The following is a 16,653-nucleotide window of genomic DNA, read 5'->3' as shown; positions in this document are numbered from 1 at the left end:
CTGGGAACAAGGTGGAGATTTGCTCGTCTTCCATCCAAAGAGACGTAATTCATCTTTGCTTTGGATCGACAATGGTGCTCCACTTACAATCTTGTGATACTACATTGCATAAAGTCTCTACATCCTATCTTGAGATCAGAACTCTTCGAAGTGGTCAGGCAGGTGGACTAGACGATCGTTGTAGGTCCCTTCCAACTCAACTCTTCTCTTCTCTTCTCTTCTCTTCTCTTCTCTTCTCTTCTCTTCTCTTCTCTTCTCTTCTCTTCTCTTCTCTTCTCTTCTCTTCTCTTCTCTTCTTATGCTGGAATTCACTCTGCTGCAAACTTCTGAAGCAATCAATCGTTCAGGGGACAGACACCTGGCAGAGAAGAGCAAAATCAGAAGTTTTGAGGAGAGCTACTGTCCTGTGCCATTCTTGGTGATACAGCCAGAAAGAGTGCTTGACAGTATTAACATTGGCCTGTGGCTATAAAAGGAGCAGCGGATTAACCAAAGGTTACCATATTTGTGCAGCATTCTTAGACTGCCTTTTTATTCAATGTATGGATCTGGCACTGTCTATCTTCCACATGCAGAGGTTGGTCTTCTTTGTGAAGAACAATGTGATCTCTGCAAAATGTTTTTTACCTTCTGGCAAATGTTCACAGCACAAGGAGCAGTAGAGTGCTAGAGTATCATCTGCCACTGACAGATTCTTTCAAGGACCTTTGAATTTGGAAGTACAGGTGATGTCTCTTCTTAGTTAGTTTATACAAACGTTCATGACAGACAGTGAGCCCAAGACTGATTTACTAGTAATGATGAAGAATCCTGAAACTCAAATTTTCCACTCAACAGAAAAGCTGTAGAAATCGGTAGCCTCTCTGCAGTATGTTCAAATACACTACACAACCATATATCCCTTTCCCAAACACTTTTTTTTATATTTCCTGTATTTTAGCTTGCAACCCCCCCAAGAAGGAACACTAAGGGCAAAACCACGCCTGCTGCCTCTCACTAGTTCAAGCAACAGAGGTTCTCAGAGCTAGGGACCAAACTGTGCTCAGCTCAAAAGCAGGAACAAAGTCTTAAAATGGGGAACCACCACTTATGAGCCTAGCCAAACATTCTTGACCGAAACATTGAGGAAAATGGATCTGCTAGAAAAAGCAAGAGATGTTCAATACAGCCATGCAACCTTTACCAAATACAAGTGTTAGTACTGCAATACAGTATCATACAGGAACAGTTAGGCATTTCTAGCAGTGATTGTATTGCTTCCTTAAGTCTATGCTGTCAAAGTGACCAATAATTGGCAGATTCGATGCTACTCATTAAGACCAACAAAGCAGCACAGAAGTAGCTGATACCACTGAAGCACTTAATCTCAGTTTTGCTTTGTTTTGAGACTCTCTGTCTGACATTAGCATAGAAAGTGAAAGACAAAAGAGGAGGATATTTTGTGGTTCTGGAGAGGTAATGCATATGAATAATAAAGATTATGGCCAGTGTGTATTCCTTATGTCAGCCTTCATAACACTGCTTTCTCTTAGCACTCATGAGAATCCTTGCTGGTTTTGGCAAAGGTATTAGCTGAAAAAAAAAAAAAGACAGCTGTAGTTTAGTAATCTCAAACTATTACCAAATTTGAACCCACGGGCAGGAGGTCCCAGCTGAACAACATAATAGCTCCCCACTCTTTTTCGCTTCTGCAAAGCACAGTAAGGCTCATGCTAGTGCAACCAAAGCCTAGTGCTAATGGGAAGAGCATTCTCCTGCTAAGTGAGACAAATTTATAGATCCCCTTAGAGAGAGAAAAAAGCAAGGACAATGCCACTCTGATAGAAACGAAAACAGAACTCAGTTTCTAGTACTTGTAGACAAACTATTTCCTTTCAGGTCAAATGAAATGCTTTGTGTCAAACAAACTGAAGATTTAGGAGGGGAATGGGGACAGAAAAGGGAAGGGAAGGAAAGAAGGACATAGAGAGTTCTTTCAGCTGCAAAAAAACTGTGAAAATTTGTATCCGCCATGATCTGTAACAATTTCTGAAAACAGTTATCTACACAGATCTTCTCCCGGAAAAGAAAATTACTAGTAAGAATTTCATGAAAAAGAGGTAATTCAAAGCATTCTGCCTTGAATTGGTTAATGCCAGATTCAAATACAAAACCCTCGTAGGGTCTTGACAGAATAAGACTATTGAGAAAGCAGTTTGGTTAGGTAATGGGCAAAACTTTGTCCTGTTTCACAGGGAATAGAGAATAGTTTTCATTGGCTTCTAGTGGTAAGTCTGATGGCACCAGATACAAAAGAAAGCCTAGAAATATCTTTTTAAGGACAAAAACAGTAGGAAAATATTTTAAGCTGCTTCCTGGAGGTAGAAACATATCATTGTGATAATCCAGCTTAGAAGAACATATCAGCTGCATAGAAAAATCTCTTCTGGTACAAGCTCTTGATACACAAAAAGACTAAATTTCCCACATGTCTGGAACTACTATCTGACATTGAGACTTGAGGATGTATGACTGAGCACCCAGTATTCCGGCTGTGAAGGAAGATGAAAAAAACATGTTTTAAGGGGTCCTTATCTGCTGTGTAAATGCAGAGTATCCAGAAAACTGTGCATCTTTACCAGGTTGCAAGATAAATTTCAAACACGTTGCTCTGACTTGTAGCAAGAAAAATTTTTACTCAAGCACGCACCTAACATATATCACACAACCTCCCTAGAAGTTTGACTGATCACCTTTTGCTGAACCTCATTATTTTCACTCAGGCATTCTCACTTACGCTTTGGAATAGATTTTTCTGTGTGTGAGAGGTGCATCACATATATATGGTCACTTCAATTTAAATCCATCGTATTCATGTACAGCTTGCTTCCCAATATAAAAAATTACTGAGGGCACCTCTTGGCTATAGCCATAACTTGTAAATATACTACCTATGAAATTTTGGCTTTCAGGATCAAAAAAATGGATTTGAGAGAAAGTCTAATAGCATTTGTCTCTATTAAATTTCTGAGGAGCCTTGGCTGCATCAGTTCTCAAGGAAGAAGGGTGGTGAGAAAGCGTGTCACACTCACCATGATTGGTTGGAAACAAGTGCAAAACAGGCTTCCAGACATCCACCCTTCCTCGTGGCAGATTCAGATGTGTAACTCAAAGTTGTTGGTGCTGCCTGCCCCTGTGCAGAACTAAAATCACTTTTGGACTATGGGAATTCTTTACCTACAGGTCTGAGTATTTCAGTTACAACCACTGAGAGGATCTCCCAGTTAGGCATGTGATAACCTCCACCCTGGCTCTCAGGGAGTTCCTTTCCACAAAGAAGGAAAATATCATAACACTCTGGCATCAAATTTCATGAAAACCCATAGGCTTCAAAGCAGGTGCTTACAGGCCCACCTTCACATCATCAAATCCCTAACCCTATCAGGCTGTATCTATCCGGCATGTTGTTGTGGGAAAAAAAGCCAAAACAAACCCAACCCTCTAACTGAGTTTAGGAAACACCACTCAAACTTTTTTCCATGTTTATTGGGAGATTTATCAGGCTAGGCAGGAGAGTTGCAGTCCCCTACCCACTAGCACTGCCAAGTGTGATGGGAATGCTCCGGTCGCACATCTCCAACTCACATGCACAGCAAAGTCTGTGCCACCAGCTTAGTGCTAAGTCTGCTCTCGAGTGACTTTTTCAGACTGGTAGCTTGCTAAATCTCCTCCTTCCCTTCTCCACCTAGCTTGTATATCCTGATATAACCTCTTTCAAATTTAGCAGATTTAACAAACTTATTTTAGTTTCACCAGCCTTCCCCTCAGAGTACCATTTTCCCAGATATTTCAAAGCATAAGATTATTAGTTAAAGTTGTACATATCCGGTGATTTTCTGTATCTAGATGTATTCTGAAGGCCAAATTATCCATTAATAACTTATTTTTGCAGCTCTATTATATTATTGCCCCAAGTAAATCATATTAATGTTTTCTTAGTCCCCATAGCATCCAAAGAATTTTCCTGGCAGAAAGTAAATAACGGTTTCCTTTCATTGCTTTCACTGACCAGTTGCATACTTATAAATAAGAAGCTTTGGACTAAGTAACCTAGATGAAAATAATACTCGTTAATGTTCTCATACCTTTAAGAAAATTCAGATGTGCAAATCAGAGTTCTACTTCATACATAAATTCGTTAAACACATTGAGGACTGAAGACATGGTAGTTATATTTAGTTACATTTTGTAATGTAACTTTAAAACTCTGCTATAATTCATCAAAGAAATGTATTGGCTAGTGAAAAGCACATTGATCAGTGTAAGTATAACTCCTGTACTTTAACAGTAGTAGTAGTGCAAAATTTCGTTACCTAGAATAGTTTTGGAAGAGGTCTTTGAGTGAGACTTTCAGAAGTCATTCTCATTTTGTGAGCCCACTGAGTGTAACTGAAGGAGTTCAAAATACTATGTACCTTACCACTGATTAAAAAGTATGAATATACTTGGGAATCTCTGTAGCACAGTCTTTACACGAACTCTTAGGACAGATATAAGCCTAGCAGTGACATCTCTGCTGTTATCTATCCTCTCATCATATATTCTCAATGAACAGTAGTAACAATCTCGTTGTCTCGGAGAACTTTGCATCCAGGCTAGCTACTGTCATACAGGAATTTACTTTAGCTAGTTCTTCAAAACTATTATTTACAAGCTGGAGTCTAATAACAGAGGTGTGTTTTGTATTTTTTTTTCTTTTGGGTCAGTATCATGATCAAAGAAATATTTGTTTATATTCAAGCTGGCTGTAGTTTATGTAAGACACCATCATGTGGTGTGTTTGACCGCATTCACTACTTCAGCATATCTTACAAAGTCAGTAAATTCCAAAAGGCAGATTTGTCATGTTGTTTGGTTAAACACTTTTGCAATATTGCCTCTCTCTCTGTTTTTTTTTTTTGTTTGCCAGCCTGAGTCACTGGTGCACTGACAGCACAACGGAACTCATATTTGATAAGAATGTGGCAAAAAATCTGGTTATCGTCTATCCTTAGCCTGTCCTCCTGGCCATATTGAGGAGGTGATACAATTACTGTTTTCAGACAATCACTGTAGATGTAACTAGCAAGAAAAGTATCCCTCCCCATCCGTCCAGCCTCCTGACAGTAGTAATAACCTAACAGCCACTGCACCTCTGTGTCTTTGAATGACTCAGGCTTTTCCTCTTTGCCAACAATGCCTACTCACATCGACAGCAAACATTGTCATGATAATTTTCTTGTTTGATGTGTGCTGATTCATTCCTGATGCAAGAAGTAAGAAACCTGCAAGTTACTTTCAAAACAGGCCCCTCTCAGCAGCACTGCAAACTCACTTCAGTAAGAACAGAGTGGACTTCTCTCATGAAGTTTGTCCTTGAAATTTTGGCTGCCTCAATGTCTACGGGAAGCTTCTTTCCTTTCATTCGAAGTACATCAATTCCATTGGACAATTTAAAATGCATTAGCTATCCTGCTATGAGTAATTTGGTAATATTTATTTTGGCATTCAATTCTCTTTCTGTGACTACTTATCCTGATACTGGAATTCTTTCAATGGATGTATGAATGAGCGGTGTTATGCACCATGTCTAAATCGTCTAGTGAGGATTTCTTCATGGCCTACCTTTTCAGAGTGCCAACTGAGCTACCACCATCGTGAATAAAATCAGAGAACTGTGCCTTGCCTTTTTTAAAGTGTATGCAAATCATAATGCAACCCTAGGTAAAACAAAGAAACAAACCTTCAACGCTCCAAACTGTAGATCTCAAGGTTGTACTGCAGTTAATCACAAAAGCAAAAAAACCCAGTCTAGTGCAGGATGGTACTAATTCACACCTTCCTTCTCCTCGTATTTTCTTCCCTTCCTGTCAATTTTCTTCCACTTTCCTTGCTTATCCATGGCTCTATTGTCCCCTTGTTTTAGGATTTTAAAACAATGGCTTTACCTCTGTAAAATATGGTATTAAAACTTACTTTCCAAGACTGAAAAATCAGTCCTTATTTTTTATGATCAGTCCACTCTCCTTTGGATCTGGTTCCTGTCTCCCACAGACTATTTTGTTTGCCCTCACTCTCCCCAGTCTTTTACACACCATGCAGAACTGGCCGTGCTGATGCAGCATCCAGCATGACTAACACAAACTCTCCTCTAGTACAACTCATGTACTTTAGCAAGCCAGAAATTTAGTCATGCCCGGGAATGGTATTTGCAAAGTATGTCTACATGGGCAAAATTAATCTAAGCGTTGTGATGCCACCCAGCTGACTGAGACAGTGTCCCTGCTCCACATTAAACCAGTTCCTCAGACAGTGCTTCTCAGGTATTTAGCCAGCACTGTTTCATTAGAAGAGCTGTGTCAATGACTTTGCTTGTGTCCACTTCAGTAGGCTGTGCTGTAGTAAGGCATTATTATACAGGGAAATAATTTTTCAAGCACTTAGGTGACTAAGGACCATTCGCTTTGAGAAGGCCAATTTTCAAAAATGGTGTACAGCTGGCAATGCCAGGATGCAAGTGAAGCATTTTGCAGAGCAAAGAAATCTTCTTTCTATTGCTATCCCATTTCTCTTTCCTTTCCTATGAAGCTACTGCATTTTCTGGGTTGAACTCTTTATACTAATGTAAAAGATAAGAACTTTTTATGACTTCATTTGAGTTGCTTTATATCTTCTGGTATAATTCAGACCAGAATCTGACTTCACCTTGGCAGAGAAAATCTGCACAGTTTGTAAGAGTACAGTGCAGAGAACCTTGGCACAGCACAATATCAAGGATATGCAAACCCCATTCTTTTCCTTTGCAGCACAGCTCCAGGAATATAATTCCACAGCCCTCAGGAATAAATAAGACAGGACTGACTCCAAAACCTTACTTTCCTGAAACCCACCTAAATTTCACTATGATTTTGCATCACGCATTTCATACCGTTAAAAAGAAAAATTAACCACCCTTCTTGCAATTCACATAAAGACGAAGCAAATATGCTAGGAAGTTTATATTTTATCATCATAAATTAAAGTTACCTACACTAGGTATTTTTTTCTCAAAGTTGTTCATAGACTGCAAACAGCTTCATGTAGTTCTACTTATCCCTACATCAGTCAGACCAAATACCTTCACGCATCTTCCAGCCAGCTCACAGCTGAACAGTAACACTTCCTATTTCTACCCTGTTTTCTCTTTGCAACGTTGTTTCCCAAGTTGTTTTCTTATTAATCTGAAATTCAGAATTACAGAAAGATTTCTAACTATGTTGTTATGACAGCTGCACTTTAATCACCATCAAAGTCTTCAATGCAATGTTCACCTCGAGGTAATGGCTCTTGATGTGAAGAGTTCAGAGGAGAGCCTCGCAGCGTGCTTTAACACTTGCTCGGCAAGGACAAGCTGTTAAGGCACAGCTGTACCATCCACCCGGGCTCTGAGACTGGGCACGGTGCAGCTCGGTATGCCCGGGACACTCTAGGACAGCCGGCGCCCAGGCCCCTCGGTAGCCCCAGCGCGGCTGCGCCAGGCCCCGAGCTGCCCCAGCTCTTCTCCTGGCGGGAGGAGGGAAGGGGCGGCCGGGCTTAGGTCACCCCGAGCTCTCCCGGCCCTGCCGGCGGGGAGAGGCCCCGCGACGCTGCCGCCTCGGCCCCCTCCCTCCGCAGCGCCCCTCGCCCGCCTTCGGGGGAGAGGAGGGAGCGGGCGGTCCCTCCTGCGCGGGCAGCCGCGGGCCTGGACCCCCCGCGCCTCCCCGCGGGCCGCGGGGCCTCCCCACGCCGTGGGCCGGGGCGGGGCGGGCGGCGAGGGGCGGCGCCTCCGCGGTCTCCGGGCCGTGCTGGGGGGAGGCCGCGGCGGCGGCGGATCCGGGCCTGGCGGAGGCGGAAGGGGCGGGCGGACGCGGCCTGACTCTGCGGGACGCGCGATGCTGGTGAGTGCGGGGAGGCCGCGGCGTTGTGTCGCAGCGAGGCCGGGCCGGGCCCGGGAGGAGGTGGCGGCCCCCTCGGGCCGAGGCCGCGCGGGCCTGGCGGAGCGGGGCCCGGCACTGAGTCACGCCGCGGGGAGCGGGAGCGGGGGAAGGCGAGGCCGGGCCCGGCCTGCCCGCCCGCCCGCCTTTCTTCTCCCGGGCGCGCACCTGGCTCCGGAGCCAGGGAGGCGGCGGGAGCTGTTGTCCGGCTCGCTCGCGGATCCGGCCTTAGGAGCCGCGGGCCGGGTCGGAGCTGGGAGGCCGCTAACTGCGCACTCAAAATGCATCGCCCCCGTTGGGGCGCAGGAGCCCGCCCCGCCGGCTGCCCCGGCGGATCTGCCCGCCGGCCGGCCTGCCCGCTCCCTCCCTCCCTCCCCGTGCCGGCCCGGCCCTCCCTTCCGCCTCCCTGCCCTCCCCCGTGACCGCGGCCCCCGCATGGCCGGGGCCGCCTCGGTGGCTGCCCCTGCTTTTCTCTCCCGCGCCGCGGGCTTTTAGACCGCGGCCCCTCGGGCCCGTCCTCCTGCAGCCCCGCTCTGCCCACCGGCCCCGGGAGTGCCCACCCCGGCCATCCCAGGCCTCTGCTCGCTTGTCCCCATGAGCTTTTGTCCATAACCTCGCTGGGCACTGTTCTCGGGTGTTCACCTGCCTTCTACGCTCCCTGGCCTTCTCCGTGCTGCCTCCTTTCACCCTCTTGTATCCCAGCCGTCCCCAGAGCCCTCGTGACACTCAGGCCTGTCTAGGAGCTGTTTGGTTGTACCTAGAGAAATTCCCCCCTGCCCCAGGACCATCGTGGCAGCTGGGGGATGTTTGCCACAGCTCCCCCTTGTCACCTTCTTCAGGTTTCTCTCACTGTCAAGGACTGTGCACCAGCCTTCCCCTTGTTGCCGCCTGCTGTTGTGGCCTTACCAGAGAAGGTGCCCCCTGTAACCTTTTATCTGTCTGTCTGTCTGTGCATTTATTGCCTCCATCCAGATGACTAGTCCTGCAGTTTTTTGTCGTTGCAAATAATCACTTCATTTGTTTCCCAGTAATTTTGCCACTGAAGGCTAACCATGTCCTTACTGGGATCCTTTTCCCATCCTTCTTATTTCCTCTTCAAGTTATATTCTATCACTATCATTATCCCCCTATTACCTTTCCCCTTTCAGTTTTCTTCATCCCAGTAACTGTTTCCTTCACCTTGTTTTTTTTGCCCTTCTGATCTTATTTTCGTGTCGTTAAAATCCTCCTTGTAACCTCACGTAAGACTCCTTCCTTTCCACATACTCCTTTCCTTTGTAGACTCACATGCTGTCTCCCCCACTTTGTATTTAAATCCTCCAGCTGTGTCTTTGAGGAGAAAGGAATTTAACCCTAGCTTGTCTGTATACCTGTCAGTCAGCCCTAAGAGGATTACTTACTTGTTTTACCTTACTTTGTTTTCATTTGTTTTGTTACTGAATTCCTCAACAACCTTTCCCCCAGTGTATGTGTTCATATGTAATCATATACCTCCCCCCTAATACACACATACCCTGATGCTAGTCTGGGGAAAAAAGGTCTGTCTTGGAAATCCTTTTGGCAGGACTAGGAGGAATGGTCCATGGGGACCAGAAATACCTAGTGGCCGTGCAGCTTAAATTAGACCAAATATTGTTTGTAATACTACATTCGGAATTGGTACTTAGTTGATATGGAGTGTGTTTGGGATGCATCCTCTTTGGAGAAGTAGTAAGATACTTCATAGGTACTATGGGGTATAGTTTTTACTTCAAAGATGCTCACAGTGAACTGCTGCAATGTTGTGTATTGATGTCTGTGTTGCACTGACACTTTGTGTCTCTGCTGGTGACTCTACTAGAAATAAGTCTTTCCCCCTGCTTTGCGACTGCTCTTGTTTCTCAGTATTTGTTGCCCAACTTCTTACTTTACGTCTTTCTTAGTTGCTTTGGTTCTTAAGATTGGTTACATTTCACAATCATATCATCACCATATATTTGAGGTGTGATTGAAACACTGGATGTAGTTGTCTCATGGAGGTGTGGGGAACACATTTGATCTTGGGAGTAATTTATACACCTAACTCTAGAATCCAGGTTTACTGACTAGCGTTAGCAGCTGCTTATTTTCTCAGCTGAGTACACGCAGATCTTGGTAACTCGACAACAGCTCAGAGCAACTGAACTAGGCTTCTGATCTGAATTACCCCTCTGTAGGAAACTTCTTCCATTGCCTATCCAGGGATCATGGAGAGAACAGTTTCTCAGTTTAGGCACCTAAATTATGCATACGTACCCCACTCCTCGGCTGACAAAACAGTTGTATTGGTTTAACTAAATGATTTTTCTTCCACCTTCATCCTTTTTACACTGGTTTGAACTTGCCTTATAACTTGGGCCTGTTACTTAGACTGTCGGCATGAGAAAATTGCATTGCTTTAATTTAAATAATTTAAATTAATTTAAGCTAAATTGATGCACGCCCTTATTTGGATACTGATTTGGGGGTGACTTTTTTGAATTTAGCTTATTCTTAGTGTTGGCGTAAGGTCTTACACTCTAGCTCTATTGTTATGAAAACAATACTGAGTCCTTTGAGAAAGTTATCTCATATATTCAGCTTAAAAAGTGTTTTCTTACAATTTATATGTTCAGATCTTGGAGTACTGCTTTTCATCTGTTGCGTTTCTCAAGTAGTGCCTAGTTTTGTGTAGTCACAATTATTTCAGTAGGGCCCAGCTTAATGATGAGTCACATCCTGGGTGTCAGTGGTTGCGTGAATTGGGTATACCTGGAGTCTTCTCTCATGGCATTGAAGTTTGTTTGTGGTTTGTTTTTTTTTTTTTAAATTTCTAGTGGATGAAACAGCTTTAAAGATGTCCCACTTGCACTTACACCACTCTCAGCATCAAAAACTTGTGTCGTGAATGTGAAGTGAGGGGGTTGTCCTAGTAAGAGATTGTCAGTGTGTTACAGGTGGATACCGATGTCATGTGTCCTGCACATTTCAACCAGGATTTTCTAATTTGCCGAGGGCAGAATCAGATTAAAGTGTAAGGTGGCTGGATCAGTGCTCCTGTTCGACAGCATGGCCATGCTGTTGTACTTCCCATGCTGTCCAACAGAGTCTGTCTGCGTGCATCAGGAGGAAAGCAGGGTAGGTGTCCCACTTGGACGGGCATGCCAGGAGGACATGCAGAGGCAGTCCCAGCAGCCTGCAGCTCGGTACAGTCTTCCTGCTGCACAGAGCTTGGAGGAAAGAAGAGTGTGGAAAGCTTGGCCTTGGAAGTTCTGCGTGTGCTTTAGGAATGCATGAACTTGATTTAACTGACTGCTTAGGTACCAGCATTGTTTTTTGGCAAGAGTAAACTCATAAAAACTTTTTAATTACTGTATTTTTCAAGATAATCTTCATGTCAAGAAATGGTTGTTGGGACCAACATTTAGAGGCGTAGGTAAAAGTTGTAACCTACAGAGGGTGCAAACTTAAACTAATATTTTTTTAATTTGTTACGGAGACCATTGAGTTTCCCTTACTGGTTAAAGGAGAATTTTCAGTAAGAAGGCAAGAATATGTAGTGGTTGGAAAATTATAGAATGCTGTTGAGCTTGTCTACATAAGTTACTTGCTATTTTATTATAAGAGTTGTAGGTTTATCAGTGGAAGAATGACTACAGATTGACTATTGATGGTTCTACAATGCAGTTCAGACCTGTTACTGACATGACTAAATGACTTGGTAGTAAAATTGTCCTGAGCTAATGTGCCCTGCTGTAGTGCTGTAACTTGTAGCCTTTAACATAACTACAGAGGTGGAACATTGTCAGATTTAAACACTCGTTGCATTATCCAGCATGAGTAGTTATATGAGGTTTAATCAGGGAATGATTGCAGCACAGCTGCTGGGAAAAACACTGTTTTAGGAAGTAATGCATGTCGCAGTGGGTAACTTACTGACAATTTTCTTTTTACCCACAGAATCTCTGATGCCATAGCAGTGAACTGTGGCATGTTGCTACCTCACCTCCTCTTATAAATGATACAGGTCAAAATCAAATTTCTTTTTTTTTTAAATAAACCAAACATTTATTACATTCCACTTCATTTAATGTAACGTTTTTTCAAATCCCTCTTCATCTGTGAACCTTGAAAAAATGAATGAAGGCTACTGTGAAAATAGGAAAATATTAATTCCATTTTGCACTTCAGGAAACTGGTATAGAGTCATTTGTAAATTTTTGCCAGAGTTGGGATCTCTTGTACTTCATCCTCAAGATTGCCGTACCTTCTTTGCCTATTGTATCCTGGACTTGTAAAAAGAAGCATGACCAGCAGGTCGAGGGAGGTGATTCTCATCCTCTGTTCTGTTCTTGTGAGGCCCCACCTGGAGCACTGCATCCAGCTCTGGGGTCCCCAGCACAAGACAGACCTGGATGTGTTGGAGCGGGTCCAGAGGAGGGCCACGGAAATGGTCAGAGGGCTGGAACACCCCTCCTATGAGGAAAGGCTGAGGGAGTTGGGATTGTTCAGCCTCGAGAAGAGAAGGCTCTGGGGAGACCTTATTGAGGCCTTTCAATATATAAAGGGGGCTCATAAGAAAGATGGAGAGAGACTTTTTACAGGGACTGTAGTGACAGGACAAGGGGCAATGCTTTTAAACTGAAAGAGGGTAGATTTAGATTGGACATAAGGAAGAAATTTTTTATTATAAAGGTGGTGAGACACTGAATCAGGTTGCCCAGGGAAGTTGTGGATGCCCCGTCTTTGGAAGTGTTCAAGGTCAGGCTGGATGGGGCTCTGAGCAACCTGATCTAGTGAAAGATGTTCCTGCCCATGGCAGGGGGGTAAGACTAGATGATCTTTAAAGGTCCCTTCCAGCCCAAACTGTTCTATGGTTCTATGATTCTTGAATAAACAGTATAACTTTGATGTGATGTTCTTCCAAAAACTCAGGAAAAATTAATGTGATCTCCTTTCCTTCCCCTTTTGGTTATTCTAGTTTTGGAGTCAGAAGGTTTCACTGCTGTAGCTTGGTCTAGCAGGTATGAAGCATTGCTTGACAACAGTACTAAGAATAAAGAATCAAATACATTTTCTTTGAGGTCTTTGTAGTTATGCACTAGATTCAGTTGTTCACTAGAATATCAGTTCAATACTGTTGAATTCTGTTTTTCTTTAAATTAGAAGTACCTAAAGGTGATGTAAAATGCTCCTTGTCTTTGGATTTCACTAGATTTGCTCTAGTTAATGTTGCTGTATGTCTCAAACAGCTGTTTGGTGTTGCTGTGAAGGAGAAATGGAAACCTTTTATTCACACATCGGATGGTGAGGATAATGATGATTGAAAGTTTTTGCAGTGTGGGTGGCTTCTCACTCTGCTCTGATAATGTACTGATCTTTTGAAGACACGGACATACTTCTCATCTCCCATTTTCATGGAGATACTGGTGGTTTTGCTACTGGAACCCAGATGTATTCCATTCATTAATATACAAGGTAGACAAAAGTTAATTTTTTAAATTTAAAGCAGGGAGCTACAAGAATTTGGGTTATTAGGAATGCAATTTCAGCTATAGCTCAACTCAGAAACTTCCTGTTTGTATTTTTAAATTTGCATCTGATGTAACGTGGCTTTTTTTTTTGTTGCTCTGTGTATTTAAGATTGGACAATATCTTAATGTAGATTAGAGTTCAGAAGTAAGGCCACTGGTGTGACCTTAGTTCACCCTGTTTTGCTCTGTAATTTAAACTTAATTTCCTATGTAAATTTGCAAGCTCCTCTAGTCTCTGAGCAGTGGAGACTGTCGTCTGAAAGTTTTATCTAAAATATGGAGGACCGAATTGAGGGGAAAAAAGAGGGTTATAGAAAATAGTTCTTGTTTTGTTAGCTGCTAGTCTTTCCATCTTGCATTTCATGGTAATAATGTCATGGGCAAACGTTCTGCTTGCTTCTGGGTAGCCAAAGGACAAACTTTTCACTGTACTATTGAAAACACTTTTTAAAAATTTCTGTATTTTCTTAGGAAAACAGACTGTTCTCTTACTGTGCTTTTTTCAGAGATAACTTTGGAAAGTTCTGTTATCTCTGAAAGCGTGCCTTTGCTAGAGTGCCATCACTGATAGGAGTAGTGTAAAATCAAAATGTATATGCTTAATTAAACTAATTAAATGGATTTTTAGGTTCTAATGCAGGCTTCGCTTTAAAACTAAATGGTGCAAGCTAAATCAACAAGAAGCAAGATTTAAGTGTGGCTGTTAGGGATGTGCATCAATTTTAACTTTTAAAAAATTAAGTTAAGCTCTTTCACTTCTGTACCAGGCATGTCTGTTGCAGCCGTTAGAGGTCAAAACTGATAAAAAAATTTCTGAAAATGATACTGAATTTATGCAGAACTAACTCTTTGTGAGGTATAAATTCTTTGCTGTGAGTTAGGGCTGTTACAGTTCCGATTTCATAGTTAAATCAGAAAAATCATGTATGAATCCCTTTCTAGGCTTTAATGAGAAAGTTCTCATTCTTTTTCTTGCTGGCTGTGGAAGTGAGTAAGTGCGCCTTGTCAATACTTAGGCATCTGGAATGAAATGTATAGGAGGTGTACTGTTCATTGCTAACAGTGTTTGCAGCACTATCCCATAGTAGGAATCTAGATTGCTAGCAGATATATCTGTGCACTTAATGTAGACCTGATTTAAAAAAAAAAAAAAAATTAGAGGGCAGCTTTTGTAGGGTAGTGTTTTTGTCACACGCAGGAAATGAATGTGAGTAACTGCAACAGTCCTTGATCTGTAGACTGTTTTTACTATGTCATATAGTTGCAATCCTTGTTGCTTCTGAATGAAACATTAGCATGAAGGTGAATATAGGAGGAAGCTCTTCAGTATTTAAGCTGTGCTCTTGTGGTATATTTGAACATCTAAAAATGTCAGACTGTTTGCAAGACGAATCGCTGTGACCATAATCTTTATTTATAAATTGAAGTGGCAAAGTGCATTGCCTTGATCAGTTGAGCTCTTGCAAAAGTAGTAAGATGGAAGATGCTGTAAAATTAACAAGCTGTTGGGAAGAGATTCCAGCCAGAATTGTTTTATGCTCGTTAATGTTGGTACTTTTTAAAGTTACTGATAAGAATCACCACCTACCAAGAGCATGGGAAGACTTTGTATGGAAACATTATTAGAGTGAAAATTCCTGTTTGTGTCGAACAGGTCAGTATGAAAGTGTATGTTGTGCTGCACTAAGTGCTGTTATAATGGAGGGGGATTTGTGTCGGGGTTCAGGGGCTTGCCCGGCGGGTTCTGGCAGAGATCATGCTGTGTCTGAAGTGGACTGTGAGACCATACCAAGATTTTCTTGGTGGACATCAGTAGGATCATGGTGTTTTAGCTTATTAAGTTGGTTTTAGTTAAAGTTTTAATGGCTGGTTAGGGCTTTTAGGAAAGCAGTTATGTGTAAGAATTGTCCTTGCAGGATCATTAAGGTCTCTAAACTTGCCCAAGATATTTCAGAGTTTCCAGAGTCGTCTTGTGTGTGTTCTTGCTAAACTGCATTTGATACAACTCCTCACTGCTGCTTTTTTTTTTTTTCTTTCTAAGAAAAACAAGGTGTATTCTGCTATCTTCTGCTTGGCATGTTGGATATCTAGCATCTTGTTTTCATGGCTTGTCCTCCCTCATTTTCCTTTTCTGCATTTTCCTGGCTGATTCAAGAAATCCATCTTCATGTGCATTGTCCTTCAAGGCTTATGTGTATTTGGTTTTTGTTGTTGGGTTTTGTTGTTGTTGGGCGGGGTTTTTTTTGTGGTTTGTTTTTTTTTTTTAATGCAGGTTCTATCTATATATGATTTAAACCAGAAAGAGAGTGGGAATACTCAAGGCCCTTTGTCTTGTGTAAACCTTTCTTCCTCCTCTTCAGTGTGCTTGTATCTTGACTTGATTTTCTCTTCACACAGTGTTGCTCTTTTCCTAGTCTGCAGTCTTCCTTTTTCCAAGATGTAAGAGCTGAGCATAACCAGTGTTTTAAGAAGCTATGAAGCTTATCACTGCAGGCTCAGTTAAAAAACACCGTAGGATCTCCATCTTGTTTGTAGCTCAGGAAAACCTGAGACCTCAGGTTGGAAAGGACATGTTCAGTTTAGGAGTAGTCTAAAAAATTTGGACATAAGGATTACTTGAACAGCAAAAAAGTGAATGCTCTTAAAGGTGGCCAAACAAAACCTGAAAAGTTTTTCCTGTATAGTAGTGTTAAGGATATAGTCCCTTACATTATTTGCAAAGTTGATCAAGAAGTAAAGGAAGAATGTTAAAGAACTAATAAAAGAATAGGCAAAGAGAAGTGAAACACTCAAACTTGCTTGGTGCTCTTCTGAGGAATAGTCATTTATGTTTCGGAAAAATCATTGTAATCAGGCATCCAAATTAAAACCATGTCAGTTAAAAAGGCTTTTAGTGAACATGATCATGCATAATTTAAGTAAATAAGAAAGGTGTAAAAACTGCAATTCCAAGTTACTTCCATATATTCTGTTTAAATTTGAAAATAAAGGTGAATTTACCTGTCTTTCTAGCTGTGAAGAACGCATCCAGGCTTTTGTTTTTTTTTTCAGCTGGCAACTGTATCACTGGCACATGAAGTAATGTAGGGATGTATTCTTTATAGGACTTTAGATACCATTGATCAGAGCTGTAACACATAGAGGAGAGGGTG

General features: G+C 42.3%; 1 protein-coding gene and 1 long non-coding RNA gene across 2 annotated transcripts in view; one reads left to right on the top strand and one right to left on the bottom strand.

Annotated features, from left to right (window-relative positions):
- Window positions 1–203: 203 nt before the first annotated feature.
- On the bottom strand, window positions 204–7,485 carry LOC142079179 (uncharacterized). Its single transcript, XR_012672549.1, has 2 exons — window positions 7,329–7,485; window positions 204–358 (listed from the first exon to the last, which is right to left on the bottom strand). It is a non-coding gene; the product is annotated as an uncharacterized LOC142079179 (long non-coding RNA).
- A 339-nt stretch (window positions 7,486–7,824) lies between these two features.
- Window positions 7,825–16,653, top strand: part of CUL1 (cullin 1) — a 55,872-nt gene continuing 47,043 nt past the window's right edge. Inside the window, exon 1 of the mRNA XM_075142918.1 lies at window positions 7,825–7,934. The gene's annotated coding sequence lies outside the window, so the exon portion shown is untranslated. The remainder of the gene's footprint in view (window positions 7,935–16,653) is intronic.

The sequence above is a fragment of the Calonectris borealis genome, chromosome 2 (assembly GCF_964195595.1).
Source record: "Calonectris borealis chromosome 2, bCalBor7.hap1.2, whole genome shotgun sequence".
NCBI lineage: Eukaryota > Metazoa > Chordata > Aves > Procellariiformes > Procellariidae > Calonectris > Calonectris borealis.
The sequence above is the reverse complement of the archived record's forward strand: the minus strand, read 5'-3'. Positions and strand labels throughout refer to the sequence as shown.